Source organism: Tachypleus tridentatus, chromosome 8 (assembly GCF_004210375.1).
Source record: "Tachypleus tridentatus isolate NWPU-2018 chromosome 8, ASM421037v1, whole genome shotgun sequence".
Classification (NCBI taxonomy): domain Eukaryota; kingdom Metazoa; phylum Arthropoda; class Merostomata; order Xiphosura; family Limulidae; genus Tachypleus; species Tachypleus tridentatus.
This window is the reverse complement of record NC_134832.1, coordinates 155,627,866-155,651,938: the sequence shown is the minus strand read 5'-3', so window position 1 is coordinate 155,651,938 and position 24,073 is coordinate 155,627,866. Positions and strand designations below refer to the sequence as shown.

Sequence of the window (24,073 nt, the reverse complement as noted above, 5' to 3'; positions counted from 1 at the left end):
AATTACTATATGTATGTATTTCTTGTGTGTTTTACATGGCTTTTAAGTTATTTTTAACAAGCCTCACTGTACTTAATCTTATTTGTTTCATAGGTTATCATTTGGTTTTCTAAAGAGTAATTAAGTGAAACTGCGAGTTTGCTTGGGAATGTAAATTTTTATTGTAAAACTGCTTTGAAATTGTACTTATTGTTCTTTGGGAGGATTATATAGTTTTACACAAATTGCTATTAGATTTCAAAAGAGAAAAATATGCCTTGTGCCATTTTGTTTTACTAGTATATTGTCCTTTGTGTAATTTATATTCATATTTAGCACTTAATCCTTACTGACTGAGTGGGAAACAGAGTATCAAGTAAGATAAGCATAAAACAATACTGGATGTTTTAAGTAGTTGGATGTTTGACTCTTTTGGATTATAAAACTGACAAACCATTTCTTCTTCGTCAGCTGTGTTAAAGCATGATTGGTTTTTTAAATAGCTACTGTATTTAAGTTATTGTAATACCCATACACTGGATGACTACTTCTGTCATTTTTAGAATTTGTAAATCACACAGTGTCTTATAGTAAAATAAAGTGAGAGAACAGATGCAACTGTCTATTGTTTTAATATTGTATTTCATTTAACAAAGTTACAATATAATATAACATTGAAAAAAAACAAGTGTTCATGTTTTCACAAATTCTGCTTGCAGATAATGGTTAAATTAAATTTTGAATTATTTAAAACTGAATGGTTGATAGCATTAAAATGATAATACTTAAATACAAAACAAGTGGAACTGTCAAAATGTGCATGTAAATCATCTTTGTCCACAAACCACCCCTCAGTAGCATGGCAGTAACTTTGAAGGCTTCTAATGCTAAAACAGATTTTGATATTCGTGATGGGTATAGCACAGTAGTTTGCTGTATAACTTTGTTTAATTAAAAACAAATGAATTCAAAAACAAAATTCCTACCTAAGTAACCAAATTTGTATTTACATGTTGTCAGAAAGTTTTTAATATTTAGAAGCAAGTCTTGCTACCATATTTTTGAGAACATGAATCTTTACTTCAATATGAAATTGAACTTTGTAATATTTTCAGTTACTGACAAGTAAACTAAACGTTTTTATAAATTTTAACATTTTACATATTCTTACATTTTTTATACATTTCTCATTGAGCTAACTTTAAGTGACCAGTGAACATTTTTCCATGGTTCTGATTTTGTACTTGGTTCTTCTTGGCTCAGCATAGTATATAAACATTAATCCACAATTTTCAAAATACATGGTTTATTAAGAATATGTAGGTCATAATTTAGTCATTTAATAAGCTCTGAAATGCGAACAGTGGTAATTAACTGGTATTTCCAATCCAATTGAATTTGAAAACCATTGATAAAGAGAAGACAAACTATATATTCATGTGATACTTAGCTAATTAATAATTTATAATTTTAATTAAATATTTTAACATTGAAGTAACTGAGTGTAACATTATGTTAACGTACAAAGATATTTTAATGTAATTTTATAAATATTTTAGATGTAAGTTTGATATGTTGTAGAGAAATGAAATACTGTTGATTAAATGAAAATATGTATTATCAAGTTAGTATGGTGTGAGCATGAATACATATTTTATATTTCATTGGTAGAGGGGAGAGATCTAATACTTTAACATATAAACTTAGCAGTACAAGTTGTCAAATAAATTGTAGAGTTACATTTGGTTTTGAAGACATTTCATCTTGCTTTCCATATTGTCTTACTGGTTATGTTTTAACTTGTTTGATATTTACTAATGTATTTCACTCTAATAGTTCATCGTATATTTTGAATTAACCATTTAGTCTTCCTGGAACTTTCTTTCCTGTCTTTTCTGTTGTTTGTACCTTTAAACTTAACTAGCCCTAAGCTATACATGTTTAACAGTAACTAAGTGTAGTTCTTTCTTCAGTTGTTACTAACTTCTAGTTGCAATAACTTCTCTCCACTAACTTCACTTCACCTATGTTGAATCTGTTTCATGCTGAACTTGTCAGCTTAGGCTGAAGAAGGTGGCATATAAGAAACTTCTGCAAGGCTCCCCTGTTAAGTCTGGGTGTAGTGGTAGAATAAGCCACCAGAACAGAAAGTACCTGCAGGTGTGTATGGTACTAGATGTAGATCATATGGGAAATGAAATTCTGTTTTTTTCGCTCTCAAATGATTTAAGGGTGCTGTAGCATGAGGAGCTGCTTTTCTTTGTGAATGTTGTATAAATAGACAAACAAACTGTGTGTAGGTATTTGTTGTAAACACTTGTCATTCATTTTGTTACTCTTTGTTCATGTGTAAGATTTTGTTACTCCTTGTTCATGTGTAAGATTTTGTTACTCCTTGTTCATGTATAAGATTTTGTTACTCCTTGTTCATGTGTAAGATTTTGTTACTCCTTGTTCATGTGTAAGATTTTGTTACTCCTTGTTTATGTATAAGATCACGTGGTTGAATTTTCAATTTAAACTAAATTTGAAGTTTTTATTTAAACACATTTTTCAAAGCAGAACCAATGATAATTCTCAGATAGCAGGTAGACATCTGTGCTTCTAACGACAATGATAATTCTCAGATAGCAGATAGACATCTGTGCTTCTAACGACAATGATAATTCTCAGATAGCAGGTAGACATCTGTGCTTCTAACGACAATGATAATTCTCAGATAGCAGGTAGACATCTGTGCTTCTAACAGTATTAAGTATTAAATAATATGATTTTTAATTGAATAAATGCTGAAAACCAGACAACCCATCTAAACTTGTTTTATCCTTAGCAAGCTATATTTTCAATGATGTTATTAGCATCAGTTTTTGTATACTAGGTTTTCCATGACATTTTCTTCTCTGTGTTGTGATGTGGTCAAGAAATAGATTCAGCCATTCTGGATAGTAGTTTTAATGACATATATATCAATTAAAAACAAGCTCTCATTAAATTACAGAAGTGTAGATTTCTGATCTTGTGATTTATGATACTGAATTTTTATTTATGAATATTAAGAGGATGGAGAGGAGTGTAACCTGCACGTTCTAGAAAACAAAGTGTGATATGTAAATATTTTGGATTATTTTTTGCTCCTTTCTAACAGTTTTTTTTGCTTCTCTGCATGCACTTTTTTCACTTATCACAGCTTTAAAACTTGGTTGCATGTACGGTTGATTTGTATATGAATTTATGAATTGTTCATAGTTTTGGGTGAAGCATGAGGAGTTATTTTGTAAAACTTTCTTGTATATATACATTGGAAGTAACTATATATATCAAGCTTTAAATTTTTAGTACTTTTTAAATTTATTAGGTATCTTCAAGGGCTAGTCTATTTAGAGAATCTCAGATTAGTGTAGAGAGTGAAGCCAGTGAATTAATACCTACAGTTGCAGAGAGTGAGGAGGAATCGAGAGAGACAACATTTTTACAGACAAGTGAGTTGGTTTCAGGTTTAAACATTGTGTAAATATGAATTGAAAAAAAGGTTTTTCAAAAATGTAACAAACTGTATACACCAACATTTAAAAGTGAAAGACTGCAGTAATGTGATCAAGAACTCAAAAAGCATCTGAACTCCTGTCTGGCTATTTAAATATATCACTTTTTGTTCTCTGATAAGCCTAATAGTTTTTCTATGCTTTTGATCATTAGAGATATATTACATTTACATCAACAATAAAGAACTGTGAGCCTTTTAAAACAGTTTTAGCTTTGTGTTACAAACCAAGGTTTTTAAAGTAATATAAGATTTATACAAAAGTAAATAAGTAGTGCAATGCCTTAACCATGTGAAATGCTCTTGTACCTTTTTTGTTATATTAACTTTCCATTATCCCTCCCCCTTGGTGTGGATTCCTGTATGTGGTGAGGGGACCTCCCAGGGGAGGTTCTGTTCTTTCACTTTACCTCCTCTGGGATCTAAACATCCACCCATGTGTTTGCTGTGTGTGGTGACCCATGAAGGGAAGGAAAAGAAAAGATGGTTGAGGGGTCGAACCGTAACACACCACTTTGGCTTTGAATTCCTGTATACGGGCAGCCTTGGGGTGCCCCCCCTTTGGTTAATCAGCTGGTCCACTCGTGCTAGGGTCAACCAAGTACCAGTATTGGATGTTCTCAACAGGTGTTGTGGACATTATACCTGATACTGGTGTTTGGGTATAGTGCTCATGAAACCGTGGCATTGCTGCAGGGTCCTTGTTTGATATTGTAGTGTGTCCCCTCGTATGGCTCCATAGTGGGTGGGGTCAGTGGGTACCGAAATTTCCCTTTCTTTATTATGGATACTCTAATTAAATATCCCAATAAAATAGTGAAAAAACAGTCTATAGGTAAACAACCATGTCTTGAAGATTCTAAGCAGCAATCCTCACCATCTGTACCACCTGTTGTACATTTTCTTATATTGCATTCACTTTCAGACAAACCTTTAGGGCAAATGTCTTCCTTTTTCATTCAAAAGGGACTAGAGGGACTTGCTGGTTCTCCAAAGTCACTAAAGAAGCTTCACTCTGGTGACATATTGGTTGAAACATCCATATCTTAACACAGTGAACTCCTCTTGCATTTAGAGGCAATTGGGGATATACCTATTGAGTTTACACCTCCTGCTACTTTGAATTTATCATGAGGAGTTATTGTTGAGAGGGATTTGAAGAACATCTCAGAGTTGGAGATTCTCGCTGGTTTCTCCACTCGAAGAGTTTCTTCTGCAGTGACGCGTATCTCCACTCGCAAAGATGAAATTATGGTGCCGACCAATGTCCTCATTCTGACATTTACGTCACCACGTCTGCCTGCCATCATCAAGGCAAGTTATCTTAATTGCAGAGTACGAACATATATTCCAAACCCTCTCCGATGTTTTCAGTGTCAATGGTTGGGTCACTCGAAGACATCATGTCGTGGTTCCTTGACGTGTGCTCATTGCAGTGGCAAGGACCGTGATAACTATGAGTGTCAAACGGACCCTCATTGCATCAATTGCAATGACTCTCGTTCATCCTGCTTTCGTTCTTGCCCTAAATAGTTGGAAGAAAAAGAGATGCAGCATTTGAAAATGATTCATAATATTACCTATCCTGAGGCTCGAAAATTGCTGTCCACCACTTCATCTCAGACGTTTGCTGCTGCACTTTGTTCCACAGCTACTGTGGGAGTGCAGACAGATCTCTCTGTGCCTCCTAAAGAATCGTTCTCCAAACAAATGAAAAGTCTTTTGACCTCCATGATTAAAAAAGTTGATGAACAACTTCGACTTTTATCTCTGACTCTTATATACATTCCACCAAATCTCAAGATTCACATCCTTTGGTTTCAGGTTTCGGCATTTCCTCGAATCCATCTTCCTTTCTCACCCCAAGATGCAAAACAATCAATCATTCACATCCTCAGTCTCTGGAATCCCCTTCCAACAGCAAAGACCTGCCCAATCAACACAGGGCAGGATCCATGAAGGTCGATAAACCTCCCTCAAATAAGGAAAGTAAGGAAAAAAGACATGATTGTTAACAGAAGAGTTCTCTGCCCAATTTGCCTACATGTTAATAAAAATGTCCACCCTGATACATTGGAACTGTCGAGGTTTATATTCTAATCTAGATTACATAGAAACAATGATTGCTGCTTCCCACCCTCCTGTTTCTCTCTTTACACAAAACGTTTCTGAAACCTGCCGATACAGTCACCCTTCAGAAGTTTTCTCTGTACAGATATGACAGGCTGTGTGATGGACAAGTGCATGGAGGGGTGGGATTGTTGGTTGACCAGCATGTGCCCACACTATCTTTGCCACTCAACACACCCTTGAAAGCCATAGCCATCCGTGTTTCCTTGGGTCATACCATTACTGTTTGTTTTAATCTATCTGTCACTTGGAGAGACATATGATCAATCAGACCTTGATGCTCTCGTTGAACAGTTGCCTCTCCCTTTTTCATTCGAGGGGACTTTAATGTACATCTTCCCCTCTGGGGAAGTGCTGGTATTGATAGGTGGGGTTGCTCTGTAGAGCATATGCTCTCTGATCACAACCTTTCTCTTTTCAATACTGGTTCTTCTACTTGTTTCCATGCACCTTTACAGCTATTGATCTCTCAATTTGCTCCCCTTCATTATTCTCCCATTTTTTATGGAGGATTGACATTAATCCACAAACATTTTCCTACAATCTTGAGAGAGACTGACTCGCGTACCCTGGTAGAAGCTGGGTTAGGCAAACTGGCTCTCTTTCACTGCTCTCGCAGAACTTGATCCTGCCATTGTCTGAAAGCCATCAATAGACGGCTGTTGCAAGCAGCTGCTCATGTATTCCTAAAACCTTGTCACGTTTTCCACTATATCCTTGTCCATGGTGGAATCCTGCCTGCCACATGGCAGAAGGCTCAAAAATGAGCCTGGGATACTTTGTTTAGATATCTCACACTCTCTAACCTTATTGCTTTCCAGCAGACCCGTGTACATTCTCGATGGGTAAGACATTAAAGCCAGAAAGAATCTTGGATTAAGTTCACAACCAGCATATTATCTACCACCAATTCCAAAGTTATTTGGGACAACATTCGAAAGGTCAGTGGGCAATATCACTCTGTCCCTCTCTCAATCTTGCTCTCTGATGGCCAGGAAGTAACTGATACCCAGAGCTTCGTCTATACTCCAGGTGAAAGATTATGCTGGGTATCTATCACTTCTGCCTCTTCTTCTACCTTCTTGGCTATCAAGACTCGGGCAGAGCAATCACCTCTTTCCTTTCGAGCTGATTGTCTCTATGACTATAATTGTCTCTTTACACTGGTGTAACTCAAACTGGCCCTTCATTGGTCTGGCAATACATTGGTTGGACCTGATGATATACACTGTGAGATGCTGCACCCTCTGTCTCCTGCTTTTCTTGCTATCCTTTTGGTTGTTTTTAATTGGATCTGGCAGGAGAATATTTTTCCTGATGCCTGGCACCAGGCTATTGTCCTGCCTTTTTCCAAGCCTGGGAAGGATCCCAATATTCCTTCAAACTACCATTCACTTGCTTTGATGAGCTGTCTCTGTAAGACTTTAGAGAGGATGGCTAATACTCGCCTTGTTTGGTTCCTTGAATCAAACAACCTCCTCTTGCCCACCCAGCATGGGTTCTGATGATAGTGCTCCACCATGGACCACCTGATTCAACTTGAAATGCCAATCAGAGAAGCCTTTTCCAAATGACAACATCTTGTATGAATATGATGTAACATTGAGAAAACGTATGATACAGTATGGAGGTATGGCATTTTACGAGACTTCCATATATTTGGGTTACGTGGCCATTCGCCCATTTTTATTAAAAAATTTTTAATGGACAGGAGTTTCTGAGTTCATGTGGATTCGACACTTGTCCGTTCTTTTCTACAGGAACTTGGAGTTCCTCATGGCTGTGTTCTGAGTGTCACACTTTTCAGTATAAACATTAATGCCATCACTGAACAACTCCCTCTCACTATTGCAAACGGGCTGTATGTCAACGACGTTCACGTCATGTCAGTCATCAAACATGATGTATATTGAGCTGCAACTGCAGAATGCCCTCAGTTGTTTACTGAAGTGGACCACAGCAAACGGCTTTACCTTCTCTCTCTCTAAAACCATTTGTGTGCACTTTTGCTACCAATGGGGTATTCGCCCTGATCCTGAACTCTGTATTGGTGAAGTTGTGCTGCCTGTGGTCTTTGAGACCAAAATCTTGGGGCTTATCTTTGACCATAAACTATTCTTTACATCACATCTCTAGCAGCTATGGGTCAAATGTACAAGAGCACTTAACATCCTCCGTGTCCTCTCTTCCACCACTTGGGGAGTTGATCAACATTCTGTGCTAAAGATATATCTTGCTCTTATTTGATCGAAACTTGACTATGGATCACTGGTCTATGGCTCTGCCAGACCATCGGCCTGAAAGGTGCTAAACCCTATTTAGCATCAAGGATTTGGCTCTGTAATGGTGCTTTCCACACTGCCCCAGTTCAGAGCTTATACATAGTCTCTCTAACCTTCTTTGCACCTCCACCATTTGCAACTGTCTTTACTATATGCTTTGAAACTTTGTTCCTTACTAAAGCATTTCACCTGGGGTTCTTTTTTACTTCCTTGATGGGCCATACTTTGTCATTCCAGACAGTCTGCCATTGCTCCTTTTGGCCTTCATATCCAGGTGCAGTTAGATGAATTGTGTCTGTCCTTGGGTAACATTGCTGTATCCACTGGTCAGCCCATCCCACCATGGCTTTTTACAGTACCCAATTGCAACCTATCTTTAAGTCATCTTAGGAAAGTAGACACTCCTGATAGGAAATACTGTCTGCTCTTTGCTGAACATCTTTTGAACAATCCTTCCATTCCTGTTTATACAGATGGCGACTGTGTGGGCTCTGCCAAGGTTTGTTGTGGTTGGTGTTTGTGCGGAGAATCCCCTATACAGCTTTTGTGTTCACTGCTGAACTGTATGCCATTTCTCTTCCCCTGGATCACATAGAGGCAAGCAGTACTCGAACTGCACAATTTATACTGACTCGCTTAGTTCTTTTCTGGTCCTGGAATTGCTTTACATTGGTTCACACCCTGTTCTCTCTATTATTAAAAACTGACTGGCCCATTTCTCTTTAACATTTACTTCTATCAAGTTTTTATGGATACTGGGCCACGTTGGTATTTGCAGGAATGAGCTCACTGACACTGTAGCTAAGTCTATCTGCTCTGGCACTTCCACAGCTGTGCCTGTTCCATATGTGGACCATGGCCCTGTATTCAAGGCGTCTGAACCATGCCAGCTGGCAGTCGACTTGGAGTGAGCAATGTGAAAACAAGCTTTGCCAAATATAAACCCTGTATTGGACTTTGGTCGTCTTGCTTCCATAAGGATTGGAAAGAGGAAGTTGTTCTAACTAGACTATGCATTGGTCACAGTTTTTTAACTCATCGTTTTCTTTTATCTGGAACTGATGCACCAATGTGTAGTTTGTGTAACACTCAGATCACAATAAGCCACATTTAATTTCTTGTCATCGTTATGATTCACAACGACGGCACCATTTTAAGCATGTTCTGTCCCAAAGTTTGTCCATAATATTAGACAGTGTTATTGGTGATGGTGACACTGTCCACCTTGATAGTGTTTTTGTTCTTTAAAGACCATTAATGCTTTTAGTGCCATTTAAATTTTTTAATATATACTTTACACTTTTTTAATGTGGCTCCCTTTTAAAAATCACAGTTCATCTTGTTGAATTTGAAATTAGAAACTGACCGTAACATTAAGTAACTCAAAACCAAGACTGGAAAGGCCAACTTCATGTGACTTACGGTGGTTTTTGTACTTACCTGTTAGTCTTCCTGGTGAGTTTTGATTATTTCAGTCACACTACAGAAAGTCCTTTACAACTTGTATTACTGTAGTTTTTCTCTTAATGTTGTAGAATAGATGTAAACATTGGTTTTATGCTATTTATGTTTTTTAAACTTTGTTTTGTTTTACCTTAATTTCCTTTTATGAATTTCACTAAATTTACTTTTAACTTTTAACCGGATGTTTGGCACAGTTAGCCTAGCTGTTTTGTGCTATAAAACACTAAATCAACCAACTGTTATCTCTCATTACACGATCTTTACTTACTACATAAAATCATATATGATCATGAGTTAAATTTACAGTGGTATTTGTTAACCTTTTGTATTGGTTCAGCGTAAGTCTTGCATTCATTTTAAGTAAAGTTGCTTTGAAGTAAAACTACATATTTGTATTCAAACAGTAATTGAATAACACAGTTGTGAACTATATTAATAATATTAAACCAGAAAGTACTGTAGAAATGGTATTAATACTTTATATCTCATTGTGTAGTCAACTTTTAAGTAAGAAATTATGTCAGGCTTAAAAATAGTTTTGTTTGCTGTAACCCTAAACTGATTTTAAAATGTAGCTAGGTAAATATATATTGCGTGTGGAATTAACTCTTATCTGCTGCCCATAGTGGCATCACACTCATGTTGTAGTAGATAGGTTTATAAAGCTGACTTTGAGTAAGAACTTATATTTATACCAAAAAATAATTGATGCAATACCTGGACAGTCTACAAATCTACTACAGTAATAATTTTATAGTGTTACATCATCCACAAAACGTATTTACACCGATGTGTATTAGGACCTCCAAACAGATGATGATTTCAAAGCAGTGTGTGAAGATCTTAGATGATGCAATAAATTTCTTTACCACAGTACGAGGTCTGTTCAAAAAATACGCGGACTGACGTCATAAAACAAAATGTACTTTATTTAGAAGTTACAGGTCTGGGACCCCTTCAAAGTACTCTCCTCCCCAACGCACACACTTATCTCAACGGTGTTTCCACTTGTTGAAACAGTCCTGGTACGCTTCTTTTGTAATGTCCTCCAGCTCCTTCGTCGCATTTGCCTTAATCTCAGGAATCGTCTCAAATATTCTTCCTTTCAAGGGTCTTTTGAGTTTGGGGAACAAGAAAAAATTGCAAGGTCAGGTGAGTAGGGGGGTGGGGTGGGGAAAAACAGTGATCAAGTGTTTGGCCAAAAACTCACGAGTTCTGAGGGCTGAATTTCGCAGCAACGTGGTGCATCTTCAATTTTTCAGTCAAAATCTCGTAACAAGATCCAACTGATATCCCACACTCTTCAGCAAGCTCCCTGACAGTCAGACGTCAATTTGCTTGCACCAGGGTGTTGATTTTGTCGACGTGTGGCTCGTCAGTTGACGTGGAAGGGCATTCATCATCTTCAATGGACTGTCGACCATCCTTAACACTCCTACGAAAAGATGTTTCTAGTCCTGATTTCTCCAAGCCCATTCCCCTGGCTGTGGTTTCGCTAGATAGTAGATAGGGACAGTGGGAATCTCGTTAGTTCATTCATTAATGGATTTAAATGGCAATTTCATTTAAATACAAAATTATTAGCCTAATATTAATAACCTTTCAAGTTGCTCTGGGGCCTATTAGGCCCCACTTTTCATAGAAGTGTTAAAACGTTCATTCCACTTGAAACATGTCGTACGCTTCATAGCAACATCACCGTAAGCCGTGTTAAGCATAGCAAAATTTTAGTCGCAGATTTTCCAAGTTTAACACAATTTCACAGCAAGTCGTTGCTCCTTCAGGTCATTCATTCTAAAATCCGCCAAACGAAAAAATCGCACTTCACTTAAAACCGGGTAGATAAAACACAAATGAAGATATCTGCAATCGGGAAATGGCGTCGTAATCACCTGATCTATGGGAACCTAGCGACACCAAGCGGATTCCCCTGGAACCAACTGGAGCTGCGCAATTCAAACAGTCCGTGTATTTTTTGAAAAGCTCTCGTATAATTTGTTTATCTGCTGTAACTGATACCATAGGTTCTCATATTTTATTCATTTTGATTGGCTAATACAACTTTGGTACCTTTGTTAAAACAATAATTAATTTTCTAAATTAAAGAACTTTAACCAAAAGTAATTTTTCTTTTAAAAATAAGACCAGTTAGTGATTTGGTGTTTTTACTTAACTAGGGCTCTTATTTGTTATCATAAGAGGTATGTTTTTCTGGTTGTTGAAGTAGTCGTTTCCACAGTCTATTTCATGATGTTGAACTGGGTATTAAGTTTTAGATGAATCACCATAAGTAGGACATTTAACTGTGAGTTGTGCCTGTGTTCATTTACTAAAGTGTTGCATCTTTCTCAACAAAAGGAATTCAAACTTTGGGTTGTAATTTAAAATACATGTAAATTTTATGTATAAGTATGAATGAAATGTTTTTGTTCTTCATTGTAACAGAAGTTGGGCATCTGAGAATGATTTTAAGATGCAGAGCAGCTTGACCAAAGTAAGAAGGGCCTTAGAGTTGCAGATCTTCTAAGCATAAATATTCACTATTAGTAGAAGTATAGAAGTATATCTTATGCTGTGTTAACTCCAGTCCTGTTTGACATTTCACACAAGTTTCCTGGCTTGTGTTGAATATAGGATATTAAATACTGATGCTTTTATTCTGTCCTTTTAATTGATGGATCCTTAATTTATAGCTTTGACTTGGGTGGCTTATTCTACTTAAACCTTAATTTAAAGGATGGTTATATTTTAACAGTAAAATGTAATTTATATACTCATGTTTCTAATAATTAATTTACCATCCCCAATCTGGTTTATAAAACTATCGTTGAGTACATGACATATGCTGTTGCATGTAACTTATGCTGTGAAATGAAGAGTAGATGTGTTTCATGAATTTTTTGTTAATTAAGTCAACAGTTATGGTAGAATTTCAGGAATAAATTTGCTTGTTTCAACAATTTCTCAAGATCTGACTCTGTAGTATGTATTAGTCTCATTTCATTAGTAAGATGTAGATCTTATCAAAGATGTTTTTTCCTTGTAAGATAGTTTGGACAATACACCAACAATATATTTTCTAGAATTAAAATAATTTGTCTATTTTTTACTGTTGGTTTTGTCTAGGTTTATTTCAGTGAGTAGTTATTAATTTATAAAATTCAAAATATTGTATCAGTTAAAACATTTTAAAACAACTTTTTCATAACAAAAAAGATGATGACAGTGAAACAAGTAGTAGTCATGGTGCAGTAAAGTGATAATCAAAATTTAGAATTTCAGAGAAACCAAGAACTATCAGACTTGCTAGCATACATAATGTTTAACCAAGAACTATCAGACTCACTAGCATACATAATGTTTAACCAAGAACTATCAGACTCACTAGCATACATAATGTTTAACCAAGAACTATCAGACTCGCTAGCATACATAATGTTTAACCAAGAACTATCAGACTCACTAGCATACATAATGTTTAACCAAGAACTATCAGACTCGCTAGCATACATAATGTTTAACCAAGAACTATCAGACTCGCTAGCATACATTTCGTTTAACCAAGAACTATCAGACTCGCTAGCATACATTTCGTCGTTTAACCAAGAACTATCAGACTCGCTAGCATACATAATGTTTAACCAAGAACTATCAGACTCGCTAGCATACATAATGTTTAACCAAGAACTATCAGACTCGCTAGCATACATAATGTTTAACCAAGAACTATCAGACTCGCTAGCATACATAATGTTTAACCATATTCTTTTTTTGTTATCAAAGCTTGATGTTTGTTTTCTAACTCTTCAATCTAATGCTAACCACCTTCTTCACATAACTATCTATAAGGTGTAACAATAAAGATAATTAGTTCATGACATGTGTAACAATTAGTTCATGACATGTGTAACAAACATCTCACCAAACTGAAAACTGCAGATTTGGGCAGGTACAGTTGTTTTTCTTTAAATCTTACCTAGGTAGTGATGTTTTGAATTATTAAAACTGCACAACAATTTTTTTGAAAAGTTTTGTTGATTGTGACAGGTACCTGGTGAGTATGCACAAATATAGTCTTGGTTTTGCTTCATCACGTAGGAACTTTGAGAAATAGACAGTTAACTGTTTACCGGCAATAACATTTTTAATTTTGTTTATGTTTGTAATACGCTATTACGTTCAACATAATTAAAAGTGTTTTGCTCCTGATTTTCATTTCTATTCAATATCTGGTGCATCACGTTGCAGTGTCCAACAGTAATCAGCAAGCATTGATGGATTCCAGTTGTCCTGATATCGTTTTTCCATTGTATCAAAACTTGAGATTTCAATGAAACGGTACGTGATGGGCAAATTTGGATGTGATTTTCGTGATCAGCAGCCAAAAATCTATAAGGAACACCCAACAATGTTCAAGAAGCAGAAACTTTGTTGTGCAGTGTTGTAGATGGAGCTTTATTGATTTTTATTACCAGAAACAGGGATGGTGTTGGTTATATAACTTCATTTGTTTACAACATAAATAATGAAAAAAACACTTTAGGGTTTTACAATAACACGTTTATTATTCAGTTTATTTTAAGACACTTTAGGGTTTTACAATAACACGTTTATCATTCAGTTTATTTTAAGAAAAAGATAAAGAATTTAAGATTATTAGTTTTAGCCTTTGAAGCTGTGAGTGAGTTTTTTTCTTTTATTTTTTTTTAATTAAGTGGGTAAACTTCTAAACTCTTGAAGGGTTGTCATTCTTATAAAAATTATCAAAAATGTGTAATGTGAAACACGTCTGCATAAAAATTATCAAAAACGTGTAATGTGAAACACGACTGCATAAAAATTATTCACAACGTGTATTGTGAAATACGTTTGCATCCAACTATTTTGTATAACAATGGAATTATGCTGGACAATCAGTTCAGAAGTCTGAATCAAACAACAAAAAACTTGGTGGTTACCTAAATGACAACTTTTGTTATGTGGTTAAGTTTATTTGTTCATAATGAATAAGTAGTTTATTGCATTAATGAGTTTTTGAAAGTTCTTGTAAGAAATTGAGTGTACTATGAGTAATCTGTTTTTAACAGCATAAATATACAACCCACATTAGGTGTCTCTAAGGACTTGAGTGTGCAATATGTGTTTAGAATATCTGTGTATTTAAAGTGTATTAAATTGAAGGGTTAATTAGAAAGTGTGTTCATTCCATGAACCATTTGCATAATGTATTGTGTTGCAGCTAAAGCTATTAATTTCTCTCGAGTTTAGTTGAGATATTTATCTTCATGAATCTCTTTTCTGTGTAATACATTTACTTCAAATGTTCTAACTTGTAAAATGTTGTGTGTTGTGTAAACATCAGTTAAAGATGGGGAAGAAGAGAAACGAAGAGCTGAAGAACCTGAAGATTCAAAAGTCTCTGAAGACAAACTTGGTTCGAGTATTGCAGATGTTACAATCAAAAACAAAGTCATTATGGATAAGGTTGAGACAAACCAGTCTTTAGAATTAAAAACTGATCATGAGCCAGTTGATATGCCATCACAAGTTTCAATAGACCACAAGACCACTGGTGAAGAACATCTGTCAGAAACTAGGATTAGTCAACACAAAATTCAAGTTGCAGGTGAACTTTTAAGTTCAAGATTGAACAAACAGTCTGAGAAAAATGATGATATGCAAGAGGAAGAAATGGAAGATAAACCAGTAGAGAAAAAGGTGGATTACAAAAAAGAATTTGAACCCCTGGAGCAGCTAGTGACAGTATCTAGCAGGTATTGTTTTTATGAATATAGTTGTTTGTCCTAGACTATTAGTGAGATCTACTCACTATAAATAGTCGTATGGTGTGGTCATTATCATGAAAGTTTGTCTTAAATATTTAAAAAGATTGGAGATGACTTGAAACTGTGATGAACAAAACTGTTAAAATAAAGTACAAGTGAAAAAATCATAACATTTGTTACTGTGTTAAATTTGTCTTCCTTGATCCATAATGTTTGTCTTAAAGTAGGTTTCTCTACATCAAATGTAACAGTGATATTCATCAGTGACTTGAGCGGTGTTATTACATTTTTATCCACCAATAAAAACATCATCACAGTTATTTTTCCACATCAATGTAATTCTTATCATGTAATAAAAAAATGAATTTTACTTCAGTTGGGAGCTTTGTGCTTAACAAACATGATAGTTCTTGTGAGTAATGTAGAACAGTGCAGTTACTTATTTTCTAGATTATTGTAGTTTTCTTTGTAGTGATTACTACGATTATTATTTTTGCAGTGGAGATGCTACAGAAAGTGTTGTCACCACTGCAGTATCAGAAGTTAGTTATACTGCATCTGATGAACCTACAAGTCACATTAAGGGAGAAGTGGTCATAGTATCCAGTAAGTTTAATAAATCCTGAACTTTTAACGTGACGTAGATATGCCCAGAACATTATTACATTTTTCTTACAATAATTACCTAATAAGTATCTTTTGTTATACAAACAAAAAGTGGATATTTGAATTATGTTTTAAAGAATTATCTGGTGACAGAGATGGGAAACATCATTGTGTGTTATAAAATTAAGTTCGTAGTAATGAGGTAAGTATGGGAATGATTGCATTTTTAATGTATATTACAATAGAAATAAAACTAGTTACATTTGATTATTGGTAGAAGAATAGTTGTATTTTTATATTACTTACACAGAGTTTGGTTGTAAAATTTAGTTCTTAATATTAGTACTCAGGCTTTCTCGGTTTTTCATTTCCAAAGACAATGTTTTGTACCGGAAGTACTGAAGTTGCTTTCATGTCAGGTTTACTTGTGACTTGGAGGTGCATCTGTCATATAAAACTGTCCAGTGTTCTATTAATAAATGTTTTGGTTCTATTCAGTGTAGTAGGTTGTAATTATAGGATGATAGATAAGTTGTACCACATTGTTTGTATTTTTTTATTACAATAATTGATTGTATTAATTGATAATAAATGATTAATTGATTAATGATAATTAATCCTATATCCTTTCCTTATTTTAGGCTTAGCCTGACCAGCTGATTTGTGTGTCACACCAAATAAACGATTTTAGCCTCTTTTCTTTTGAGTGGGTCTTGAACTTTAAGATTGTCACATGCCAAAATAACCTGGGTAATTTAAAGCAGGGTCACTACATTCTCCCAATGTTAGCTTCAACATGAGGGAAAGAGTGGCAGTGAGTTGTGATACCACTCATGAATATTATAAACAGCTTTAAAGACAGTTTAGAGAGACAGTGTTAGATTGTGAAACTTGCAACATGCTGTGTTGATTACAATAAGAAAGATGTAGGTTTCAGACATTGTCAAACTATTACAAAATGTACTATAGGAATATTTACAACACAGCCCTTTACTGGCTTTCTGAGAGAGATTTAATATGAGATTTAACTACAGTTGAGTGAATAGGGGACTAGCTAGTTAGACATAACCTAACCAGTTTCTCTGTAAAAATCTGTACATATGCCACTGTGCACATATGCATGTTTACCCATCTAAACTAAAGTAAAAGGAATGTGTCATACATTATCTCCATTAGGTTGATGAAAAATAGTCTTTGAAATTTTTCTTCTCATTGAATCATTGCTGGTGGGTCAAGAAGACAGTTTTTTGTTCTGTTGTTATTGTTTAGGCATATTTTCTCTAGACTGGCATATTATCAAAAATTACACTAAAATCCTTCATGCATGTGTCATAGATCAAATTAAATGATGATGAGCTTGTGACTTGTTTTTATCTGTTCATAGAAGGCTTTCAGAAATGATGATGTTGAAGATGCCAAGTGATGATCATTTATAAATTGTCCCAATTTTAAATGTTAATATGCTATTTTATGGCTTATTTTGGTTGTGCTTATTAAATGGTTTTGTTTAAAAAATGCTGGGAGTTACTTTTATTCATAAAACTTACAGTACTTTGTATGATTAGTGGTATTTGCTAATGGATTAATGAAGGGTTCCACTAAACAATTACACTAGATTAATCACTTAGTGTAATGTTTCTGATAACGTTGTTATTTACAAGCACAAAGACAAGTGCTGTCAGCCAGTTCCTCTCCCTCTGGTAAGTAGCTCCAAAGAAATGGCAGCCAGTGCTACAAGCCAGGTGCATTTCAGTAGTTCCAAATTAGTGACAGTTGTAGGTACCCTCAGTAGCAGGAACATAACTTTTTGATCATATAGATTATTGGAATAATGTAAAATAGTATTAACTGAAAACCAAACAAACAATACCACATGCTTACTGGTCCTCCTCATTCTCTCAGTCAACCATTGTCCTTTCTCTCAGTTAGGAATTATCTATTGGACTATGAATTTAACTTGATTTGCTTTGGTTAATGCCTTACCAAATGGCCTTGACCTTCCAATATTGTTTTAGGATTTCATTCTCAGTTATATTTCTTTCCTTATGTTTAACTTGTGCTCTTTAATATTTTTCATTCATAACTACGTGAATATACTTCTTGGAGTTTAGGTTGTTGCTCCTATCTGTTTCTTTATAGGGGTTTGTGGTGTATCCTTTAACATTTTTTCACTCACACCCAAATGCCTTCTTTCCCCCTTCCATTCATGACTCATTTGTCTTGATTTGTAGACATTATCATACATTCCTTTCTAGATTCTTTGTCTTTGGTATCTATTTGGTCTGCATTCTGTTTCATTCTCTGGTTTCCTAATTTTGCATTATCAACAAAGGTTTTTTTCATCGCCCTTTATTGTGGTTAGGAAACGTTTTGTATAATTTGTTCTTTTCTCTCTGCCAGTGTAGACTTTTCCACTTCTTTTCTGTCTCTCCTGATTTCGTTCCTCTGCTAGGACTCATTAGGCCCAGTTATGTTCCTTTTTACTATAAGCTTCCTTCTCTTTTTGCACATTCTTTACTGGGATTCCTTTCTTCATGAAGGATGTCTTTGGTGGTGGTTGCGTTTCACTGGAAGTCTGGATTGAAGTTATATGACCTTTGGTCCTCATTATCTTCCCAGGTTTATCTCCTTTCTTGAACATGCCTTTTACCTTCTGTTCCTCATTTGGATTAATTTACCATTGCCCTTCCCATTACAGGTTCTAGGCCTCCTTGTTTTGGTTTTTTACATCCTTTTGCTACTTGACATCTGACTCGTTGCTTTTCTTGTCATTGGCACTTCTGGCCTTGTGTATATGTCTCTTCCTCTTAAACTGTGTTGGTCAATGTTTCTGACAAGTCATTTTTTTACTTTCACCAGTCTTTCTCCCCATTTCTTTTCATTTCTTTTTCTTCTTTCCTCTTGATCTCATCTCTGGCTTTTTATACCCAGTTTGCAGGCTGTGGTTAGTGTGTCATATCTTCTTCCAAATCCCTATTGACCCATTGTTGAAATGCTTTCTATGGTCCATCTATCAAACTTGCATCTTCTAATTCTTTATTCTTCCCTTTGTCATAACATTGTTTTTTTTTTTTTATATTTCTATTTGTATGATATGAGCTTTTGCTAGCCATCTTTTACAGCCTGTAACTGTCATTACTTTTCTTAGACTGTTGACTTCTGTTGATAAATCTTTGGGTGATATCCACGTCTCGCATATCTCTTTTGTAGGAGGCTGCATGATTAGTGACTTACCAACATATGCAAATTATTTTTCACACCCTATTTGATATATCTGTTCCTTATCTCTTATTTCAGCCAAATTAACCTTCTCTATGCTTTCAAGCTATGGACTATCCGGTCACCAGGATTTGCTGTTCTCATTTTCGTTCTGTGTGAGGGGATCTTTCACTTTTGTGACTGTGGCTTTTCTGGAATACTGTATTTCTTTGTCCTCATTTGTGAACTTTTCCTTCTCTAAAGGAATTCTTATGGTGTCTGAACTGCACCCATAATACTTCCAGCATTCCCTTACCAATTCCCAAACCCAACCTGTCTCCTCAGTACTCTTTCCTTCTCAGATTAAGGGGTATCTCTAGATGACAACATGACTTTTGTCATTTGGATGCAGGATGAGTATTCTCTCCACTTTAGTGTGCTTGAATTTCTCACTTTTCATTGAGCATGTTCCCACTTCTGGTGGATTAATCACAGTCTACCCTGACATATGAATAGTCATTTCGTACATCTACTATCAAGGGATGCCTATTTCAGGAACCATTACTTTTGGGCTCATTCATAACAAGTTCATCTTCTACCTGGACCTGTATAGTTTGGCATGTGTTGGGGATGCTCATTGTAGATACCTTTGTCATCTCTATTGACTCCAATATTTTCTTTTCTGATTCTTCCATCTCTGTCCCATTTCTCATTCTTTGGCTCTGGATGATGTTAACTCTTAGCCAGGGCTGGTCTTGTCTTTTTCTGTGTGCTTATTTTCCTATGGTACGTCTTTTGCCAACTCAGCCTTAGTTTCCTTTGCTTTGTTGTTTAACATAGAGACCCCCCCTTTCATACAACCAATTTCTCCTCATTATTGATTCATATTCACAAGTTCCTTTTTCTTTAAGGGATGTCATCTCTTTGTCTTTATGTATTGGATTTATCTGGTCCATTGCCCATCAAACCAAACTACCTATTGTGTAACTAACTTTTCACATTTCCATCAACCTTCCACTTCATTTATTTACAATAGTGGTAGTCTTTCATTATTGATCCATATACTGCTACTTTCCTCCCAGCCATTTCTAATGTGCTTCATCTTTATGCATTTTTGAATTGGCTGTATGACCATCATTTGTTGGTTTCTGCCATTGCTGGTTAAGGAATGGTTTTGGCTGCTACATTTTGCCTTTCATTGTACTGTAGTGTGCTTCCTGTTCTCTTGACTCTCTTCCACTCTCTTTTTTTTCATCATTCTCATTGCCTGACTGTGCCTCTGATTTCAGACACATCTTTGATCTTATTTACACAGTCGACTAGCAAAGGAAAGTTTGCAAAGTTATCATTCTCTGTTTGTCATTTCTATAATGGTAGCTTTTTTTGAAAAGCCTTCAGGTTTTCTTCTGTTTCAATGATGTTGACTCCACCGCCCTGCATCTGTTGATTGAGATGATTGAGAGTATTGGAGATATTGGCTATGTACGCCAAAATGAGAATGAACTCAGATTTTTCAAGCAATCTGCATGGTAGTGTTGGTGCTCTCACAAAAACAGGGCTAATTCCATGCTCATGGCAAAAATGCGATTCAGCACCTTTCCCCTGGATAACCATCAAGTGTTAGAATTGTACAGAAGTACCTTGAATTCAGAGCCCATTTCATTACACAGCTCTTTGAAGATGTGGTGCTTCAGGGCACTATTTTGCACAAAGTTCACACATTCCATTACAATATTTAATACTTCTGCCAGTTTTGAAGGAAAGGTTTTTGTTGCCAATGCATGCCTGTGCAGAACACAGTGCGTTACAATGATGTGTGGTGCATTGACTTTCACCAGTGCACCAAAACTAGAGTTTTGTCCCAGTGTGATTAAAGCTCCATCTGAACAAACTGCAGAAACAATATCCCATGAAAGATCGTTGTCTCTCAAGAAGTCATCCACAAGTTTCTTCATGTCAGCTGCCCTAATTGTTGTTGTAAGAGGCTTACAAAATAACATTTATCTCATCGTTCTTTACGTAGCGCACAAATACAACACGTTGGCTTAGATTGGAAACGTCAGTGGTCTAGTTGAGTTGAAGGCTGAATTTTGCTGGGCTTGAAATCAGATCTGCAACTACTTGAGCCAAGATGTCATTGCTCATGTTATCTGTTCTACTGCTAATGGTGTCATTTGAAAGAGGAATTTGGGATAACTAATTTTCAACAGCTATTCCCAGCATGATATTCGCCATCTTCAATGCAGCTGGTTTTACGAGTGCTTCAACAATGGTGTGTGTTTTGTCGTGCTTTGCAATCGAGTACACAGCTTTGTATGACGCTGTGAGGATCGGTTTGTCGATGGGTACAAAGCAGAGAACAGGCAAAGTAGCCTTTTCATCGAACCTGGCTCTCTTTACCTTGAATTCAGCAAGCGTTGTGTTCTTGTATTTCCCATCTCCATGCAGCTTTAGGGAGTGTTATCTTAGTTTTGCCGGTGCTAGACTAGAATTGCTCAACTTGGCATTGCAAATCATGCATTGAGGACGCTGACTCCCATCATGTTCTGTTATACACGTGAATCCATATTGTACGTATTCGTCCGACCACTTTCTGTTTTTGCTCGACATAGTGTGAAGGGATTGAAAGATTAGGAAAAAAAAATCACAAATGATGCACAATTACTGCGGTCACAAGTCAACTGCTAAGCAGACAAAGTTCCCTGCAGCACAGATATTAAGACCAAATGATGTGACGCGATCAGCTGCAGCCAATGATGGCCAAGTAAAGCATGACGTCACAAATCATACGAGTGTGTGTCTTGACCTCTGCTGAACCTCTTAGACTGACTCACCGAACCCCTGGTGTTCAATTGAACCCAGGTTAAGAACCACTGCTCTAGAGGAAGCATGTAAATGGCTTCCCACAATTTCATCTCTCATTACACACACTATCTGATCGTTTCTTCTTCCACTGATCACCATTTTTTGATCAATCTCCACCATCTTTGAGATAGATCAGTGTATTTATTTTTCCTTTTTATCATTCAGGTTTTTGCCAGATGGTTAGTGTTGTTTAAACCGTCTGCCTTAGCTCTACCAGTGCTGACTGTAAAAGGAGTGTCCTGCAAGACCATTTCATGGGATACTTATATACTCAGTTGTCTGATCTGGTCTGTCATGGAAAAAGCCATGCACCAGAGAAGTGTCTTGTTACATCTTTAGCTCTTGATTACCTACTTTTAAAAATGGGGATGTGTGTCTCACCCATTACACTATCTACAGCAGATATTTCTGTCTGGTAGTCAAATGGAAATCTTCTGTGGGTGTCTCCAAAGCAAATTTTTCCTCTTCCTTTTGTCAAGTGGAGCACAGAATACTCTTGCTATTCACTACGTCCTAGCTGTTATGGTGGAGGGATCATGGAGAATCTTATTGCTTCTGCTTAACAGGAAGAGGATGGTCCTGTCAGTGTGGTAGGGGTTACCCTGTACAAGTGTAATGTGTAACTATATATATAGCTCACTGACAACTTGTGTGCATGTGCTTGGACAGCAGTCTTCTCATTACGTCCATCCATCTGACACTTTGGATTTATTTTCCTCTCCTCTACACATTTCAGTTAAAATATATTTTGGTCAAGATAAGGTCTCCCACAGATATGCTGTATGGAGTCCTTGCCATCAGATTTTACACTGCATGAGCTTTCCTTTTGGGCACTTTTTGAAGTGGGCTCATCTAGGTTTTGAAAATTTTGCAGAGGGTCACTATCCCATTTTAACATGTGATTCTAGCAATCCTGGGTGAGGAGATTAAGTATTGTTTCAAAAGCTCAAAATTTCCTAAACAGAAAATACATTTCTGTTATACACTCATCTTCTCACACATTGTCACCTGTTCTTCCCACATTAGATGACTGTTTCTGTTGTTTTGTTAAAGAATAGTTATTGTGAATGTAGGCACCTGGGGAGAGTTAATGTATATGTAGGTTGTGTCACCCACCTATAGGTGGTAGTCTTTTGTTGCTAGATTTCATTTTTGTTTGTGGAGGTACCCAACAGAAATGTTTTTAGGTTAATAAAATTGTAACTTTGATTAGTTATTATATTTGTGACAAATCTGTTTTGTGTACTATAGTTTAGAACATCACAGTACAAAGGAAGGATGACTTTTGTATCAGTTTGTTAATTTTACATGTGTGTACTTATCCATAACTACATCTTTAACTGATATTGTTAATAGTCCAGCAAGATAATATTCCATTTAACAGTATACCTAAAATCCAGCAGTTTAGTACACCGAATTAAAAAAAAAAATATTATAAGAATTGTAATAAAAGCTAAATAATTGTAAATATAAGAACTATGAACCTTTGAAGTATTAAAAATAACTAATTTCTTAACCTGTCTCACGTTTTGTATGAAATACTTAGAATGAACTATTTTGATTTTATTATTAGTAAAATATTTAATAAACAGACAATAAATATTAATCTAGCTAATGAAGTGTTTGTCAATACATGTATATTAGGTTGTCAGACTTTGATGTGTTTGTGTTATTAAAGTAGAGAGTTGGTTGAAAATGTATATAATTTCACTTGGTTTATGCTAGTAACTGTACCGTATAGTTTGACTACAGTAGTAGAGATAAAAGTAGTAGACCTTAAGGCCAAGTTCAGGTGTTATCTTTAGTCTAAAGAAAACTTTTAGTACATACCAGACTATCTGGATTGTGAACTCTATCTTCTTACAACAAAGGTACATCAATATGTGAAGATAAACCAAGTGGTGAGTCAGAAGATGTGGATGAAGAATATGAAAAACTCAGAACGGCAGAAGCAGTTAACCTACTGATTGATGAAGCTATCAGAGAGCAGAAAGAGAAGGAAAACATGTAAGTATGATCAGTTAACCTACTGATTGATGAAGCTATCAGAGAGCAGAAAGAGAAGGAAAACATGTAAGTATGATCAGTTAACCTACTGATTGATGAAGCTATCAGAGAGCAGAAAGAGAAGGAAAACATGTAAGTATGATTAGTTAACCTACTGATTGATGAAGCTATCAGAGAGCAGAAAGAGAAGGAAAACATGTAAGTATGATTAGTTA

At 35.8% G+C, this 24,073-nt stretch overlaps 1 pseudogene across 1 annotated transcript in view; it reads left to right on the top strand.

Annotated features, from left to right (window-relative positions):
• LOC143223789 (STE20-like serine/threonine-protein kinase) overlaps positions 1–24,073 on the top strand; it is a 94,061-nt pseudogene that overhangs the window by 34,579 nt on the left and 35,409 nt on the right. Inside the window, exons 9-12 of the transcript XR_013013074.1 lie at positions 3,335–3,458; positions 14,759–15,170; positions 15,682–15,788; positions 23,723–23,858. The product of XR_013013074.1 is annotated as an STE20-like serine/threonine-protein kinase (transcript). The remainder of the gene's footprint in view (positions 1–3,334; positions 3,459–14,758; positions 15,171–15,681; positions 15,789–23,722; positions 23,859–24,073) is intronic.